The 18,625-nt window shown below is 42.7% G+C and overlaps 1 protein-coding gene across 1 annotated transcript in view; it reads right to left on the bottom strand.

Annotated features, from left to right (window-relative positions):
• The window catches only part of LOC108515474 (prestin), a 66,893-nt gene extending 51,621 nt beyond the window's left edge, over window positions 1-15,272 (bottom strand). Inside the window, exons 1-2 of the mRNA XM_017852422.1 lie at window positions 15,193-15,272; window positions 12,104-12,232 (exon numbers count right to left, since the gene is read on the bottom strand). The gene's annotated coding sequence lies outside the window, so the exon portion shown is untranslated. The remainder of the gene's footprint in view (window positions 1-12,103; window positions 12,233-15,192) is intronic.
• Between the last annotated feature and the right edge of the window lie 3,353 nt (window positions 15,273-18,625).

The raw sequence follows: 18,625 nt of genomic DNA, 5'->3' as shown, positions 1-18,625 counted from the left end.
TTTTTTTTTTTTTTGGAGACGGAGTCTTGCTCAGTCGCCCAGGCTGTAGTGCGATGGCGCGATCTCGACTCACTGCAAGCTTCGCCTCCCGGGTTCACGCCATTCTCCTGCCTCAGCCTCCCACGTAGCTGGGACTACAGGTGCCGACCACTATGCCCGGCTAATTTTTTTTTTTTTTTTTTGTATTTTTAGTAGATACGGGGTTTCACTGTGTTAACCAGGATGGTCTCGATCTCCTGACCTCGTGATCCGCCTGTCTCGGCCTCCCAAAGTGCTGGGATTACAGGGGTGAGCCACCGTGCCTGGCCTTTTTTTTTTTTTTTGAGACGGAGTCTCACTCTGTTGCCCACGCTGGAGTGTAGTGGCGTGATCTTGGCTCACTGCAACCTCTGCCTCCCGGGTTCAAGCGATTTTCCTGCCTCAGCCTCCCAAGTAGCTGGGATAACAGATGTGAACCATTACGCCCAACTAATTTTTGTGTTTTTTTGGTAGAGATGGGGTTTCCCCTTGTTGGCCAGGCTGTTCTCGAACTCCTGACCCTCAGGTGATTTGCCCACCTTGGCTTCCCAAAGTGCTGGAATTACAGGTGTGAACCACCGCGCCTGGCCTCATCACAGATTTTAAAATCTAAATCTAACTCCCTCATTTTGTAGATGAGAAAATGGATCCATCTACAGTCACTTGGGGGTAAGAGGCTTATCAAAAAATATTCGCAAAACACAAATCCTGCCTCCTATTCAAAGTAGTCTTTAAAGGGCATCTCTGATACTTACAAAATATTGCCATGATAAATATTTATAAATAAAAAATGTAACAAAATGGTAACAACATTTTAAACTTCAGACTAAGAGCCAAAATCAGCTGCATGCCAATAATGAAGATTCACTGGTTTTGTGGCGGATGCTCTGAATTGGAGGTCACGATCAGGGTAGAGCCCTGGTTCAGCACCTCAAGTGTCTCAGTTGTTCTACATTGTTATGGCAGGGTTAACTACACCAGTGTTTTCTATGCTGTGGTGGCATGTCACAATCACCTGGGGAGATGAAAACCACAATTTCCAGGCCTTCTAGAGATTCTTTCTTTTTTTTTTTTTTCTTTTGAGATGGAGTCTCACTCTGTCGCCCAGGCTGGAGTGCAGTGGCACGATCTCGGCTCACTGCAACCTCTGCCTCCTGGGTTCAAGCGATTCTCCTGCCTCAGCTTCCCAAGTAACTGGGATTACAGACGCCCACCACCATGGCTGGGTAATTTCTGTGTTTTTAGTAGAGATGGGGTTTCACCATATTGGCCAGGCTGGTTTCGAACTCTTGACCTCAGATCATCTGCCCACCTCAGCCTCCCAAAGTGCTGGGATTACAGGCATGAGCCACTATGCCCGGCCCCCTCTAGAGATTCTAATTTAGTAATTCTAGGATCTGTATTTTTTTAAAGCTCATGGAGTGAGACTGATGCACAACCTATTGGGAAAATAGATTGTGAGCCTCATGAAAGGAGAAACGCAATACTACTAATTTCTGTACAGTGATTGGTACTTAGGGCTGAAAAATGCTTGCTGAATTAACATACCAAAATAATTTGCCTCTGAGTCTTAGTTTCCTCATCTTTATTAACTTTTAAACCACTTTATTGAGAGATGACTGACATACAAAAAGCTGTATATACTTAGTGTACACAAATTGATGAGTTTGGAGGAATGTATGCCATAAATATATCCATCACCTCCAAAAGTTTGCTTTTCTCTTTATGTATTATTATCATTATTATTATTATATTATTATTTTTTTTTTGAGACGGAGACTCGCTCTGTCGCCCAGGCTGGAGCGCAGTGGCCGGATCTCAGCTCACTGCAAGCTCCGCCTCCCGGGTTTATGCCATTCTCCTGCCTCAGCCTCCCGAGTAGCTGGGACTACAGGCGCCCACCAACTCGCCCGGCTAGTTTTTTGTATTTTTTAGTAGAGACGGGGTTTCGCCGTGTTAGCCAGGATGGTCTCGATATGTATTATTATTATTTTGTGATAAGAACACAAGATCTACTGTCAGAATTTTTTAAAAAAAATTTTTGAAACAGAGACCTTCTCTGTTGCAGGTCTATAGTGCAGTGGCACCATCTTGGCTTACTGCAACCTCCACCTCCCAGGTTCAAGCGATTCTCCTGCCTCATTCTCCTGAGTAGCTGGGACTACAGCTGTATGCCATTATGCCAGGCTGATTTTTGTATAATATTTTTACTAAAGATGGAGTTTCACCATGTTGGCCAGGCTGGTCTCGAACTCTTGACCTCAAGTGATCCATCTGCCTTGGTCTCCCGAAGTACTGGATTACAGGTGTAAACCACTGTGCCCGGCCTGTTAGTGCATTTTTAAGTGTACAGCAGTGGGTGGTCAACTACAGGTACTATGCTGTACAGTAGATCTCTAGGATTTCTTCATCTTGCATAATTTTTACTTGATTTCCTTTGATTAATTTCCCCATTTTTCTCTCCTCCCAGTCCCTGGAAACAACTATACTATTCTCTGCTTCTATGTTTCCTTATCTTTAAACATTTCCAGTGACAACATTCTGGGAACAGTATTTGGCAAGTTTCAAAATGCCAATTAAATCTCTTGGTGCTTAAACTAGCTAGAATGGATTCAGCTGTCTGAAACTAAGAGCCATCATCAGTAAAGTAATGCTTTTCTTTAAGTTTTGAAATAGTATTTTTCTCTGTGAACTGGAGGTATCAGAAGAGAGTAAGGACATTCATCCATCTACTCAAAATAATTTACACATTTATAACTTTAATAATGCATATATTAACTTTTTAATCCCAAATATGCAAGCACATGCCCAAGCTTACTGTATCTTTCACATGACTTCTCTATGGGCCTCAATATAAACAACAAGAATAAATTTTATTATGAATTTTTTCAACATTGCCCTGAGCAACAGGATGTGAACTTTTCTATAATGTACACAGCAAATAGCAAAAGTCTGATGAATTAGAACCCAGAAAAAACATATTTTCACTTATGACTGTATCAGCCTTTCCTAAAAGGAATTTGAAAAAGCTGTTTTCTATTCTTATTACTTTTTGGACTGTTAGTATAACCAGAATATATTACCTATCTGTTTTCCCTTATTAACTATCATTGATTAATTATAGTGGCTCAATATGTAGAAAGAGCAAAAGGCCCTAAGACCTATGCAAGCTGGTTTTGAATGTAGACTGTAAGCTCGATGAGGGCAGGACTGTTCTTTCTGAGCATCAAGTACACAGCCTGGCATGCAGCCGTCTCCCAGACATATGTTGGTTGAATGATCTTGAGTGAGTGGCAGGGGCCAAGGTTGCCATAGCATGTAGTCTTGTGCTGTGCCCATACTTTCCCTCTTCTTTTATATTAGGTTGGTGCAAAAGTGATTGTGGTTTTTGCCATTACTTTCAATGGCAAAAACAATACTTATCATCTCCCTTTAAATTCCTCTACCAAAGGGCTCTTACACATTAATATCCATAGAGGCAACACCTTATGCATAGCTTAGGGTTCAGGAGGACTGTGTTTGAAGGCTGGAACTGGCACTTCTTTGTTTTTTTTGAAATGGAGTTTCACAGGCTAAAGTGCAATGGTGCAATCTCGGCTCACTGCAACCTTCGCCTCCTGGATTCAAGCGATTCTCCTGCCTCAGCCTCTCAAGTAGCTGGAACTACAGGTGTATGCCACCATACCTGGCTAATTTTTTTAAATTTTAAGTAGAGACGGAGTTTCACCATGTTGGCCAGGCTAGTCTCAAACTCCTGACCTCAACTAAGCCGCCTGCCTTGGCCTCCCAAAGTGCTGGGATTAACAGGCATGAGCCAACACACCCAGCCAGAACTGGCACTTTAGAGCTGCATGTTTTTTTGAAAGATATATAAGCTTTCCGTATCCTAATTTCCTTATCTGTAAATGGTAGCCAGGAGTACAGGCTGTGGAATCACATAGACCTCAATTCAAGTCCTGGTTCTGCCACTATGGTGGGACATCTGGCGAGTTACTTGATCTAAGTAGGGTAACCACAGGTCCTGGCTTCTGCCTGCTGTTCCAGAGGATGGCTGTGGAGAGGATACTAAATTTGAAGTGGCTCTCAAATAATGGATAGAAGACAAAAAGGCAGGCACGTGATTTTGCACACAGATGTGAAAAGGTAAATGCTAATAGGACATGTTCATGGAATACCAAAGGTACTGGTAGAAATCGTGCTTTGGGTGGTTACAGGAAATAAAACTGGAGAGGTCAAGTAGGATTAGATCTTTAAAGTCCATGAAAGGCAGGATGCAGGTTCCAATTTGCAGCCATGGGCTTTTGCTATTTGACTGTATCCCAGTCCTCCTTTGGCCTATACAAAACTACTGCTCAAAATCACTCTGCCATGGAAAAATTATTCCATACCACTAAATAAGTTGAATCCCTTCCAGCACTAATTTGCTGTGACTCCATAAGTTAATAAATAGCAAGATTTATTTTCCAGCTAGAAACGCTTGAAAGATCTTTAATGCTCACAAGATATGCCCTTAGAATTTTCTTTGAGGTAAAAAGCTCAGTAATTCAAAGTGGTGCTTAGGTTTGAATGACAGATACTTTAATAGAAAAAAGTTCTCTAGTTTAGCAAAAATGAAAGGAGAATCTACTGGTTGACTAGTTATTTCTTTTTCTAAAGTAATAACCTTTAGCCAAAATAATATACACATGATAAACCTGCAAGTATTATGAAAGAACTAATAATGAAAAACAATAGTTTTCCATCCCATTCTTCCCAACTCGAGTTCTATTTCCTGAAGCAACCATTTTCTTTCTCTCTTTTTCTCTTTCTTTCTCTCCCTTTCTTTCTCTCTCTCTCTCTCTCTCCCCGTCTCTCCATCTCTCTGCCTGTCTCTCTCTCTCCCCTTTCTCTTTTTTTTTTTTTCCTGAGACAGGTCTCACTCTGTCACCCAGGCTGGAGTGCTGTGGTGTGATCATGGCTCACTGCAGCCTCAACCTCCTGCACTCGAGCTGTTCTCTTGCCTCAGCCTCTTGAGTAACTGGGATCACAAGCATGTGCCACCACAGCTGGCTAGTTTTAAAATTTTTCTTCATAGAGAAAGGCTCTCATTACGGTGCCCAGGAAGATCTTGAACTCATGGGCTTCAGTGATCCTCCCACCTTGGCTTCCCAAAGTGCTGGGATTACAGGTGTGAGCCACTGTAGCCAGCCACCATTTTCTTAGAATCATTTTTGATATTAATTCTTCTGGTGAGTTTATTATTAACTCTAAATCAGCAATTCTCAGAAAAGGAAACTGGTATTTCAGGTGGGATTTGTTTGGGATTGTTTTGTGCATTTAGCATCTCTGTTCTTGACATTAAATGCTAGTAGCATTCTCCATCCACAGGATACATTTCCCAATCTTTTCTGGAATCGAGAACTACTGCTCTAAGTAATAAAATTATATGGCTGTTCTTTTTACTTATCAAGTTTAGACATTATTCATGAATGCTTACCATGAAAAATTAACTTTTTTTTTGAGACAGGGTCTGGCTCTGTCACCCAGGCTGGAGTGCAGTGGCATGAACTCGGTTCACTGCAACTTCCACTTCCTGGGTTCAATAGATTGTTGTGTCTCAACCTCTTGAGTAGCTAAGACTACAGGTGGATGCCACCACACCCATCTAATTTTTGTATTTTTTGTAGAGATGGGGTTTCACCATGTTGCCTAGGCTGGTCTCAAACTCCTGAGCTCAAGTGATCCACCCACTTTGGCCTCCCAAAGTGCCGGGATTACAGGCGTGAACCACTGCACCCAGCTGAAATATTAACGTTTAAGTCTCCTTACTCACTTATATTTTTGCTAAATTGTATTACTATTTTTAATTCCTTTACCTATAAAACCAATATATACCAATGTATTCTCCCTTTTCTCTCTCCTTCTGGAATTTCTATTAGACATTTGTTGGAGCTTCTCATGTCACTGTGTGCTTTAACCTCTTATATTTTCCAGCTTTTTATCTCATTGGGTTGATTACAGATAGTCTTCTCAGATTTAGCTTCCAGTGTAATAATCTACTTTTGGCACTAATACGTTGTTTAAGTAGGACATTATGTTTTTTAAAAAATTTAATGTCTATATTTTCATTTCTATACTTTTGAAATCAGCTTGTTCTAATTTCATAGTGTTCCATTTTCCTTGTTTTCAATTCTCTTTATTCTTTTAATAATTTTTAACACATTTGTGATCTTGTTCATCTATTTCCATTGTTTTAAATTCTTGGGGATCTGATTCTTCTGCTTGTTCTGTTTGCTGACACTCCCTTGCAGTGATTTGTAGGTTTTTAAAATTGTGAGCTCATATTTAATTGTGGAAGGGGAGGAGTGGTTCTGTGGATGTTTCATGTACACTTAAGTTGTGATGTGTCTTTAGAAGCTTTCATGTCTACTCTGCCAGGGTTCTGGCGGTTTTAGTGGGTCCTGGACTTTTTCACTACTGTTGGTGTTTGTTTAATATGGTTTGAGGCTTCTGAATCATACAGGAAGTATAATTTTGAACCCAATTTCTGAATGAGGCACTGGCCCAGGGTTCTGATTGTTCAAGGGTGATTTTCTTTAACTTTCACTCAAGGCCTACAAGACTTCCTTGTTTCCCTAAGTAGTGGTTAGACTTTGCCTAATACTCTATTAATGGACTAGACAGGTCTTTAGAGCTCCAGGTTTATCTAGTGTTTCAGTTCCATGGTCCTGGTCTCCTGTGGGCCTGAAGCCAAATTTTCTTTTAAAGTTTGAATGATACAACCTCATCATTCAATACTCCAGGGTCTATATCCCACAGAAAAACTCCTATGGTTCGGGCTGTGTGTGAGATTTCTTATTATTATTGTTCTTTTTTAAACATTTTTCTCTGCATCCTTCTGACAGTCTTTATTTCAAGGTTATTTGAACATCTGTTGTGTTTTATCCTTTTTTTGTGTGTGTTTGTCCTAGAGGAAGATCTGAATGAGTCAGCTTAGCCCTCTATGTTGCTAGAAGTCCCATCATCATCATCATCATCATCCTCATCCTCATCATCATTTTTTCAGGCTAGTCAAGTAAAGCAGTGGGAATGTAGAAGGAACAAAGAAATCAGTAACTGGTTGTGATCAATTCGTTGTAAATACCACTGCACTTGGACCAGGAAGAATTCCTATTATTTCTTTTTTTTTTTTTTCTGAGACGGAGTTTTGCTCTGTTGCCCAGACTGGAGTGCAGTGGCACAATCTTGGCTCACTGCAAACTCCACTTCCCAGGTTCACGCCATTCTCCTACCTTAGCCTCCCGAGTGGCTGGGACTACAGGCGCCCGCCACCACACCCGGCTAATTTTTTGTATTTTTAGTAGAGACGGGGTTTCACCATGTTAGCCAGGATGGTCTCGATCTCCTGACCTCGTGATCCGCCCACCTCGGCCTCCCAAAGTGCTGGGATTACAGGCGTGAGCCACTGTGCCTGGCCGAATTCCTATTATTTCTATAACCATGCAAATATTGTTCATTGCTACTTCTATCTATAAAAGGAAATTTACTTAATTCTTCTAAAGTCATTCTTCTTGAGCTCACTATCTGCCCTAATTTGTATTAAGTTTTTTCTAAGCCTGGTGAACATCTGTCAACCTACAATTTATTTCATTGGAATTGTGGATTAGCTCCACTCTTTCTAATTCCATATCTTCCTCCTCCTTGCTTTATACTCTCATTTTGCTGGAGCATATCCTCAGGCAACTGCTTTAGAAAAGGTACTCAGAAGTAAACGGCCTGAGTCTTTGAATGTCTGAAAATGTCTTCATTTCACTCTCACACTTGATATGTTACTGACAATAGGATTCTAAGTTCGAAATCATTTTTCCTTACAAATTTAAAGCCATTGCTCTATTAAAATCCAGTTTCCTCATGAGATGCCTTAAACGACTTCAGGTTTGCTCCCCACTGATAGTTGAAACCCAATTTGGAGAGGAAGAGAAAGCCAGGGGGACTATCCAGGAGGTATAACAAGGAAGAAAGAGAACATAGGCTGCTGCTGTTTCAACTAAACAGTAAGAAACCCCATCTTCACATCACCTTACAAGTATCCCACTGAAAATGGGTCCTGTATGATCTTTAGCACCCTCTCAAACTCTTGTCCACTGCTCCTTTCTTTCCTGGGGTCATTTTCTTTGCCTTCCCACCTTGTCACTCTGCTCCAGCCACATGGACTTCCTTGCTGTCTGTTACTGTTGTTTGTTTGTTTGTTTCGAGACACAGTCTTGCTCTGTTGCCCAGGGTGGAGTGCAATGGTGCAATCACAGCTCACTGCAACATCTGCTTCCTGGGCTCAAGTGATTCTGGCACCTCAGCCTCCCGAGTAGGTGGGATTACAGGCGTGTGCAACCACGCCCAGCTAATTTTTGTGTTTTTAGTTGAGATGGGATTTCACCATGTTGGTCAGGCTGGTCTCGAACTCCTGGCCTCAAGCAATCCGCCTGCCTTTGCCTCCCAAAATTGCTGGGATTATAGACATGAGCCACCGCACATGGCCTCCTTGCTGTTTTATGAACATGCCAAGCACATGTCTGCCTCAGGGCCTTTGCACTGGCCAGGATGCTCTACTCCCAGACAGTCTCATGTTTTTATGAGCTGTATTTTTCTCCATAGTACTTAACACTATCTAACCTACATGATGGTTTACTTCTTTATTTTCTGTCTCCCTTCCCTTCTTCATAAGAATGTAACCTACATGAAGTCAGGGGCATGGGGGAACTCTTTAGATATTTGTTGGATAATGAGTGACTCTAGGAAGAAAGGAAGGAAAGAAAAATGCAAGAAAGGAAGCAATGAAAACCCTTGTTACCTTTGAGGATGTTGTTAAAAGTGTTCAATAAACAGGGACTGGCTAAGAAATTTTACCATTTCTAATTATTTTGCAAAACTGCGTTGCTTTTTGGAAGTAAAGATTTAAAAAGCAAACTAATGATAATCCTAAGGACTAGCACGACCCTATTCTTATTATCTTAAGAAACTAGATGTACGGGAGGATAAAGTTTTATTTATAAACACATAAATGGGCCATTGAGTTTAGTAATAATTAAGTTTCCAGTAGAGTTGAAATTATGACAAATCTACCTTTTCCTGGTATATTTCTTCCTACTTTAATTCATTTTAAGAAGTAGGTCAGGAATAAATTATGAAACAACAAAACATGTGTCCAATACTACTAAATCTTTGGGAACAACGATCAGCAATGAACATATAAAACGACTCCAATCCTAGAATTTTGTTTTGTTTTGTTTGTTTTTTACTGGCAATGAGTACAACCAGCTCTACGTGGCTGGAGAGGTGGGAGCTGAGCTGGTTTTGCAGGTCTGCATTGGATTTTTGACATCAGGTAAAGGCCACTCCTCTGAGATACAGAGGTAAAGAACTTTACTGCCAATAGCTTTCCACTCCAGGAAAAAATAAAATATGCTCCAACCTAAGCTATGGTTTAGAATTAAGTCAGGCCCTGGGATTGGCCAAAGCTGGATTAGACCAAGTGTGTCCAGGCTGCCAGTTCACCCCTGGAGACAGCACTGCATGCACTGTGTATGGAAGGCTGCAGGGAACATGCGGGAATCAAGGGCCACAAGCCCACATTTGTCAACACGGAGCATGCCGAGACGAGCTTGGTTGGGAAGACCCTAATCCAGCGGCGCTAGAGGAATTAAAGACACACACAGAAATATAGAGGTGTGAAGTGGGAAATCAGGGGTCTCACAGCCTTCAGAGCTGAGAGCCCCGAACAGAGATTTACCCATGTATTTATTAAAAGCAAACCAGTCATTATCATTGTTTCTATAGATATTAAATTAACTAAAAGTATCCCTTATGGGAAACGAAGGGTTGGGTCGAATTAAAGGAATAGGTTGGGCTAGTTAGCCGCAGCAGGAACATGCCCTTAAGACACAGATTGCTCATGCTATTTTTTGTGTCTTAAGAATGCCTTTAAGTGGTTTTCCACCCTGGGCGGGCCAGGTGTTCCTTGCCCTCATTCCCACAACCTTCAAGCTTGGGCGTTAGGGCCATTATGAACATGTCACAGTGCTGCAGAGATTTTGTTTATGGCCAGTTTTGGGGCCAGTTTATGGCCAGATTTTGGGAGGCTTGCTCCCAACAGAGCAGGTGGGATATGGTAATCTGCCTGCATTTTAGCAAGTTGAGAACAGGCTTATAGCAGAGATAAGACTAATCGAGAAAGAAAAGAGAGAAATTAAGTGTAGCTCCTGGTAACCCACGTACTTCTTACCTTTGTCAGTTTTTCCTCCTTAATGCCTTTCCATTTTTGGTCAACTGATGTCTGTCTCTCTTGCTGATCTGACAGTCACATATCATACAGTTTTTTGTCTTTGGGATATGAAGAGTATTAGGAGATTAAAAGAAGAGTAGGGTAAACAAATACGTTTCATGGATTACAATTTAGTAAGTCCTAACTCTAGAAGAATTTTCCAAGTGTGAAAATCTACAGAATTTACAGTGTAATGGCAACATGATTAGGTCCCAAGAAATAATTAAGGTAAACAATGTGCTCTTCTTCTCCTCTCCCTGGTAACTCAATAGTCTTCAACTACTTGAGAAGGTGTGAGGATCATTTTTTATCTCAGTTTGGACACTGAAGCTCACATTTCAGCGACGATCAAGGTGATCATGCTTATCCCCTGCTGACACCTTTCTTCCCCACCTCAACAAGTCACAGATCACTTCAAGGAGAAAATTTCAAGAGGTTATTAAACACTGGCATGGATACCCAGAGCAGAGATGTTATCGTCTCTGGGGACCTTTAGGAACAGTTGATCATCCTAGATAGGCAGAGTTACACCTAATTCAGACTGTCAAAAACTACTGGGTGCTGCAAAGTCAGCAAAGCATTGTGGGAATATCAAAAAGGTGAGCAGGCACAGCAGCTCCCCTGAATAACCTGAAACGGCTTGATATGGACTGCTTCTGAGAAAGGCATGTTTAGGTTTGATTACCACTGAGGAGGCGCAATGCTGGGCCAGGCTATGTTTACCAGGGACTTTGTGGGCCTGCTTTTCTCAATCCTGACTGGATATTAGTATTTGCTGGGGGGACTTTTAAAAAATAAAGATGCCTGGGCCTATGCCAGTCCATTATCTTCTCCCCACCTTCATCACTCTTCTTTTTCTCTTTGAGACAGAGTCTTGCTCTTGTTGCCCATGCTGGAGTGTAGTGGCGCAATCTCGGTTCACTGCAACCTCCACCTCCTGGGTTTGATTCTTCTGCCTCAGCCTTCCAGTAGCTGGGATTACAGGCATGCGCCACCATGCCTGGCTAATTTTTGTATTTTAAGTAGAGACAGGGTTTTGCTATGTCGGCTAAGCTGGTCTTGAACTCCTGGCCTCAAATGGTACTCCCGTCTCAGCTTCCCAAAGTGCTGGGAGCACAGGTGTGAGCCACTGAGCCTGGCCCACACTTTCACTATTGAAAACATTTGTATTCTGGAGGACCATGAGGGAGGGGACAGGTCTTTTTCAAAATCTAGGGAACACTAAGGACTTTATCCTCAAAGTAAATCTGATTAATTAATCAGAATCTCTGTTGGGTATTTTTTTTCTAAATAAACTTCCCAGGCAATGTAAATGCAATGGAATTATACATTAGTTGCTGAGAACCACTGATGCCATATAACTCCCTCATTTTATACATAGAAAAATTAAGGTCCAAAGAATTTAACTGACATGTGACTTGCCCAAGACCATATGCCTGGTTAGTGGCAGAGCTTGGCTTAAAACCATGATCTCCATTAATTTACAAATCCAATAAGCATCTTTCAAGGACATTCTAGGGTTGTTGGCCCACCACCTAGTTGCCACTCAAGAATATGGTAAGTCAAAGCTGGTTGATAGCTAAGGATATCTTAGGCTGATCCTAATCCAAGTTAAAAGGTAAGTGTAAGGTGTGATGGTTCTGGTATTCTCTCTTACAGTTTTCTTCCAAGTAGTGGTGTCTGATTCAGACCTCTGGAAATTTTGAGGAATCCTTTGATCCGGATAAAATCCATCACTACCTCTGACCCACTCTCCAATTTACTAGTTCGAGGAGGCCGTCTACTTACCCAGATCCAATGTGCAGCACAAAAGTCAGGACAGGGGACAAGATCCCCCGCTGGGAGCTCCAGTGAAGTTCACTGAAACCTTGATCACTGGGGCTGAGAGCTGGAGAAGGGAGAGCTCGCTCCTTGGCCCTATATATAGAAGAAGAAAAGTAAGTTAATTCAGCAGTTGCTGGTTTGTTTTTTTGAAAGAAGCTATGTCTAAAATATTTCTTAATGCTGTCCTTTCATTCCTAATATCAACCTACTCCCTTCCAAGGCACAGCTACTGCTATCAGAGGGGCTTACATGGGATAGGCTAATTATATATAATTATATCTTCTTCCTAAGGGTGAACTGCTAGGGTGTGAAAAAGATATATTTCAATTTTTGAACTCAACCATTCCCATATGTAGCAATTCACGACTACAAGTTTGCATATGAGAGATTGTGTCCCGAATGGGGCATCATCAGTACTGGGAGCAAATCCTCCTAGAGCACTTGCCTTGAAAAGAGCAAGAAAAGTAGAAAAATGAGAGACTCATAATGTTCAAGATAAGACTTGATCTTGATCAATTAAAAAATTAGGCCAATCTGTCTTTAGTCTTTTACAAATAATACAATTATTCCTTCCCACTCACAGAATACTTACTCAAGGGGCCATGTACTTATTCCATTTGAAAGTAAATTAAGTCATATCCACTCAGTTTGTGAATTTACCCACATCTTGCTTCACTTCCCTTTCCCTCCACCTACCTACCCTCTGACTAATTCGCTGACCCGTTCTGAAGCAAGCTCTCACAACCTGGGCACCAGGAATCCTCTGAAAGGTGTACAAGATTTTGAATGGGTGTGCTTTTTTATTTTGGGGGGGATAAAGTCCCTAGTGTTCTCCAGATTTTGAAACAGACCTGTCCCCTCCTTCATAGTCCTCTAGAATACAATTGTTTTCAAGGGTGAAGGTGGGGAGAAGATACTGATGTTGACAGTTGTTGGTACCTACAATAAAACATTTTATGAAGTTGGTCCTGGAACTAGCCTTCAAAAGGATTAAGAGTTCATGAAATTGGATCTATCCTCCAAAAGAATGGACTTACATAAAACATACTTTGAGGCACAAAATTATTAAATTTATTCATGCTGTGTCTTCTTTTGTGCAAGATTTCACTAGTTTGAAATCAAAAGAAAGGAAAATCATCATCTCATTTTTCTTGATTTTAACTTTATTAATCTAATGATAATGGGAACACCTGGGAATATGGATATACTTCTTATTTATCATGATTTCCCTCAAAAACTGTTTCACTTGGGTTACTAAAATGCAGACTACCTGCAATGGTAGAAAAATTAAGATACCGGAGGCAACACATGATATTTAGAATGTGATGAAAACTCAACTGATTTTGATTGTCAATTAAATAGGCAGTCCACACCTGCATCTACACCTCACAAGACAATCCACTGATTGTTAGAAACTTCCTTAGTCTTCCTTTCTTCTGTTCTTAGCAAAGTGCCTCTACTCGAAAGGCGCTCAAATACTTGTTGGATTGAGTCAATTCTTTTGGTTTCGCTCATAAATTAATGAGGAACGTGTAACTCTGTACAGTTTCAGAGTAGTTAAAGAGAGAAAAAAAAGAAATGCTATGTAAGAGAATTGGGGCTTCAGGTGTTACCTAATAGACTAGAAAGCTTTCCAACAGTGCACTTAAGATATGAGCTATAGCAACCTTACCTAGGAATTCCTCGCCCTAACTTTCTTTCTAATGCAAATTAGTTTGAATTTCTCTCTCCTCCCTCCTGTCCTCTGCCTGAAAGTCTTCTGATACAAAGCAATACTACAGTAATTAGAAGGAATGCCTGACAAAAACACATTTTAAATTTCATTTTCAAACAGGTTGATATTTCCTATTGCATACTCCGAATTCCCCTGCATTTCTATGCTGTAGATTCCTACACTTTAGACAATACATTTGTATCTAGTGCACATTGTTACTTTTCAGATAGGAAAAAGCTAAATCTCAGTCAGTCCCAGCAAAAGGTTGCCATTTTTTTGTTTTAAGAGTCTCCATGAATGTTGTTTAAATTCTAGAATCCACATTACTCATCCAAGCTAGGAAAAGAATTTTGCCCACCCTACAGCGTATCGGAGGCTTTCTTCACAGCTAGCAGATCGGATCCTTGCAGCTGTTTCTTCTGTAGGTCTCGGAGCTCATTGAGAACATCCAGCACGCTTTCCCGCCTGGGCCCGGCCCAGGTGCGCTCTAGATGAGGCAGTTAACCAAGTCAATTGGTTCCAGATCAACTAAATCTCTCTTAAAAATAAACACTGCCGCGAGCTTCGAGAGTCCAGCGTGTCAGAACCTCTACGATGGCAGAGCAGCTGCCGCGATGCCTGATTAGTAGGGAGAAGGGGATTTCCCCGCAGGGGGCCAATACCAAATTTTAGGGCTGTTAGGCTCAGAGCAGTCCCTTCGTGAGCGGAGAAGTAGGAGACCCGGGGTTCGAGCCTTGCCCGGCACTGAGCGGAGGGCCCAGTCTCGGGACCACAGCCTCGCTCCCTGGGAGCTCCGGGCGGCCAAAGCCGGGCAAGCCCGGCCCGGCACAGGACGAGGCACGGCCGGTCTCCGGAGAGAGGGCCAGAGGCAGAACTGCGGGCCTGGTTTTGTGTAATTCGGTTTGGACACAAATCAGGCCAGACCCAAGGAGTCTGGTGCCGGCCACCGTAGGGCAAGAGGAGGGTGTTTCGGAGCAGAGCCAGGGCGCGCGGGAAAAAGATGAAAACCAAACTGGAAACGGCAAAGGGCTGGATTAGCGCCGAAGGGATTCGAGGAGACAAATGTGAAGTAAAAATGCTGTGTGCAGCTGCAGAGGGCGAGGGGACGGGGATTGCAAAGGAAAGCGCTTCGTGAGACTTTCTCCTTCTCGGCGTAGAGACCAGCAGAGTGCGGGCAGGTCAGCCCTGTCGTCTGTTCGTTTAGGGAAAGGGCGCGGCATGGAGCCCGGGAGAGAGGGGCAGAGGCGGTGACAGCGAGGACCCCTCCTCGGGTGGGCCCGCGGGCCTCAGCTCAGCCACCTCCCGAGGGACCGCGACCCCTGGCCCCGCGCGCACTCACCAGCCCGGGCTGCCCTGGGCGGAGCCGCCCCGCCGCGCTCCCCAGCCGCTGCCTCTTCGACGCTCGCGCTGCCTCCAGGTGCGGCTCTAGGAGGAGGCGCCGCGGGCAGTGGTGGCCGCGCCCCGCGCCTCCGGGTAACACAAGCCCGCCCCGCCCCGCCAAGGCCAGGCCCGGCAGACACACTCCGCTGTGGGGCGCGGGCATCCCTGCCCCCTAGGGGCCTCTTCCCAAGCACCTAGAACTTTCCAAAAGGTGCTTGGAATTTAACACCTTGGTCGTCAAGCCCCGCAAAAGGACCCTGATGAGACCGGCTTTCTTCCCCTACCGCCCAGGAGTTTCTCCAGGTGGCATTCCTGTCGCTTTGAGGTGGAACGTCAGTAGAGGCTCGAGGCTGAAGCAAGCACAATACTCAAGGTATAGCGTTCAAGTGGAAAACATTGCGTTTTATGATTTTAAAATGGAAAAAAAAAAGAACCAAAAGAAAACCCTGACTTATCTTTTCAATTACAGTAATTATAGAGACTCGGATTCATACAGGAACATTCGAAAACTTAGGAAATCCTTAGGACAATGTAAGTGTGAGATTTTTTGTTTTTGTTTTTTTCAAAAAGTTTTAATGAACTGCCTTTGGTTAACACTTTGTTTGCAAATATTGACTATTGCACAACAAGGCAATGCATGATAGGTTATTTTCCGGGCATTTAAGTTAGAATTTACAAGACAACGTTTGCTTTTTATTAAGTAGAATAATGTAACATGTTACCCCAAGGTGGGAGAATCGCTTGAGCCCAGGAGTTTGAGACCAGCCTGGCAACAAAGCGAGACTCCGTCTTTTTAAAAAACAAATTAGGAAATAGCTTGTTTGGCTTCTAAAAACTGGGATACAAGAGAGCGCCGCAGCCAGAGTGCTGGGATTCAAGAGGGTGAAGGGTAGAAAATGATTTCAAATACACACTTTCCTCTGGCTTTGTGTCTTAGCAAGGATTATAGTTGGTTCATTAAGAGCATCTGTTTTTTGCTTTGTGCATTTCTGCGCGTGCACACTGTAGTGACACGTGATGGACAAGGTCTTTGGTCTTAAAGCTGAAATGCACGCCTGCAGGCTCCAGAGGCTTCTGACAAGGAGACCCCACCTCCAGAACCCAGGCCAGGCCTTCGGCTTAGAGCGCTGGTGCGGTCCTTCAACCGGGAGGAAGGGCTAGAGATTCCCTCCCTACTCCACACGAGGGCGATCTCTTCAAGGGCACCAGACCACTCTCCACGTCCCTGGCTGAGGAAACCAAATTTGCTTTTCTCCACGCTTTTGAATATCTCTAAACAAATCTTAACAGCATAAGTTACTAGAGAGGAGTTGGGCTCCTGGGACGCGCATTTCTGGTGTCCTTCATTTGCCACTTGGCCTTTGCCATCCTATGAAATTATTTTGCCACATACATGTCTGTAGCCCAGTACTTCTTACACTATAATGTGCATAGGAATCACCTGTGGATACCGTTAAAAATGCCGATTCTGATTCAGTAGGTCTGCGGTAGGGGCTGAGATACGCATTTCTAACAGGCCCCTGGGTGATCCCGATAGGCTGCTGGAGGACCAAACTTTGAGTAGCAACACTGGAGACAGCTGGATGATAAACTGCCTTTGCTGGTAGCACCAGGTACCTAATACACTAACACAATAACAGCAATGTTGTTAATACCTGTTCAGTGTTTACATATAGTAGGCACTGTTCTGAGCACTTTACATGTATTTACTTGTATAGATACTGCTATTATTTCTAATTTAGAGATGACTTTACTTTTAATATGAGTCTTCCCCACCCTCTACCCACTTCCCATCCTTGCTGGCTTAATTTCATTTCTTTGGTATTAGAATATTAGGGAGAGCATTAGGAAGAATAGCTAGTGGATGCTGGGCTTAATACCTAGGTGATGGGTTGACCTGTGCAGCAAACCACCATGACACACGTTTACCTGTGTAATAAATCTGCACATATACTCCAGAACTTAAAAGCTGATAAAAGAAAAAAAAATTAAAAGATCTGAAAACGTATACTCAGAGAATTGTCTTCCCTCTTTTGTTCCATCCATTCTACCCAATCCTGTGTGAGTAAACAACGTCATTACTTCTCATCTATTCTTCCTGTGTTTTTGTAAAGCCACACAGATATTTGTTACGTGTTCTTGCCTGCCTTCCTCTCTGCCTGCCTGCCTACCTTCCTTCTTTTCCTTCCTTCCATCCTTTTTTTTTATTATACTTAAGTTCTGGGATACATGTACAGAATGTGCAGGTTCGTTACGTAGGTATACATGTGCCATGGTGGTTTGCTGCACCCATAAACCCGTCATCTATATTAGGTGTTTCTCCTAATGTTATCCCTCCCCTAGCACCCACACTCCTGACAGGCCCCGGTGTGTGATGTTCCCCTCCCGTGTCCATGTGTTTTCATTGTTCAACTCCCACCTATGAGTGAGAACATGTGGTGTTTGATTTTTCTGTTCCTGTGTTAGTTTGCTGAGAATGATGGTTTCCAGCTTCATCCATGTCCCTGCAAAGGACATGAAATCATCCTTTTATGTGGCTGTATAGTATTCCATGGTATATATGTGCCACATTTTCTTTATCCAGTCTATCATTGATGGGCATTTGGGTTGGTTCCAAGTCTTTGCTATTGTGAGTAGTGCCACAATAAACATATGTGTGCATATGTCTTTAGAGTAGAATGATTTATAATCCTTTGGGTGTATAACCAGTAATGGGATTGCTGGGTCAAATGGTATTTCTGGTTCTAGATCCTTGAGGAATCGCCACACTGTCTTCCACAATGGTTGAACTAATTTACACTCCCACCAGCAGTGTAAAAGTGTTCCTATTTCTCCACATCTCCAGCATCTGTTGTTTCCTGACTTTTTAATGACCATCATTCTAACTGGTGTGAAATGGTATCTCATTGTGGTTTTCATTTGCATTTCTCTAGTGACCAGTGATGATGAACTTTTTTCCATGTTTGTTGGCTGTATAAATGTCTTCTTTTGAAAAGTGTCTGTTCATATCCTTTGTCCACTTTTTGATGGGGTTGTTCGTTTTCTTGTAAATTTAAGTTCTTTGTAGATTTTGTATATTAACCCTTGTTAGATGGATAGATTGCAGAAATTTTCTCCCACTTTGTAGGTTGCCTGTTCACTGTGATGATTGTTTCTTTTGCTGTGCAGAAGCTCTTTAATTAGATCCCATTTGTCAATTTTGGCTTTTTTTTAAAAAAATTATACTTTAAGTTCTGGGGTACATGTGCACAACGTGCAGGTTTGTTACCTAGGTATACATGTGCCATGTTGGTTTGCTGCACCCATCAACTTGTTGTTTACATTAGGTATTTCTCATAATGCTATCCCTCCCCCAGCCCCCACCCCCCGTCAGGTCCCAGTGTGTGATGTTC

The sequence above is a fragment of the Rhinopithecus bieti genome, unplaced genomic scaffold, assembly GCF_001698545.2.
Source record: "Rhinopithecus bieti isolate Rb0 unplaced genomic scaffold, ASM169854v2 scaffold_59, whole genome shotgun sequence".
Taxonomy (NCBI): Eukaryota; Metazoa; Chordata; class Mammalia; order Primates; family Cercopithecidae; genus Rhinopithecus; species Rhinopithecus bieti.
This window is presented reverse-complemented; position numbering and strand designations above follow the sequence as displayed.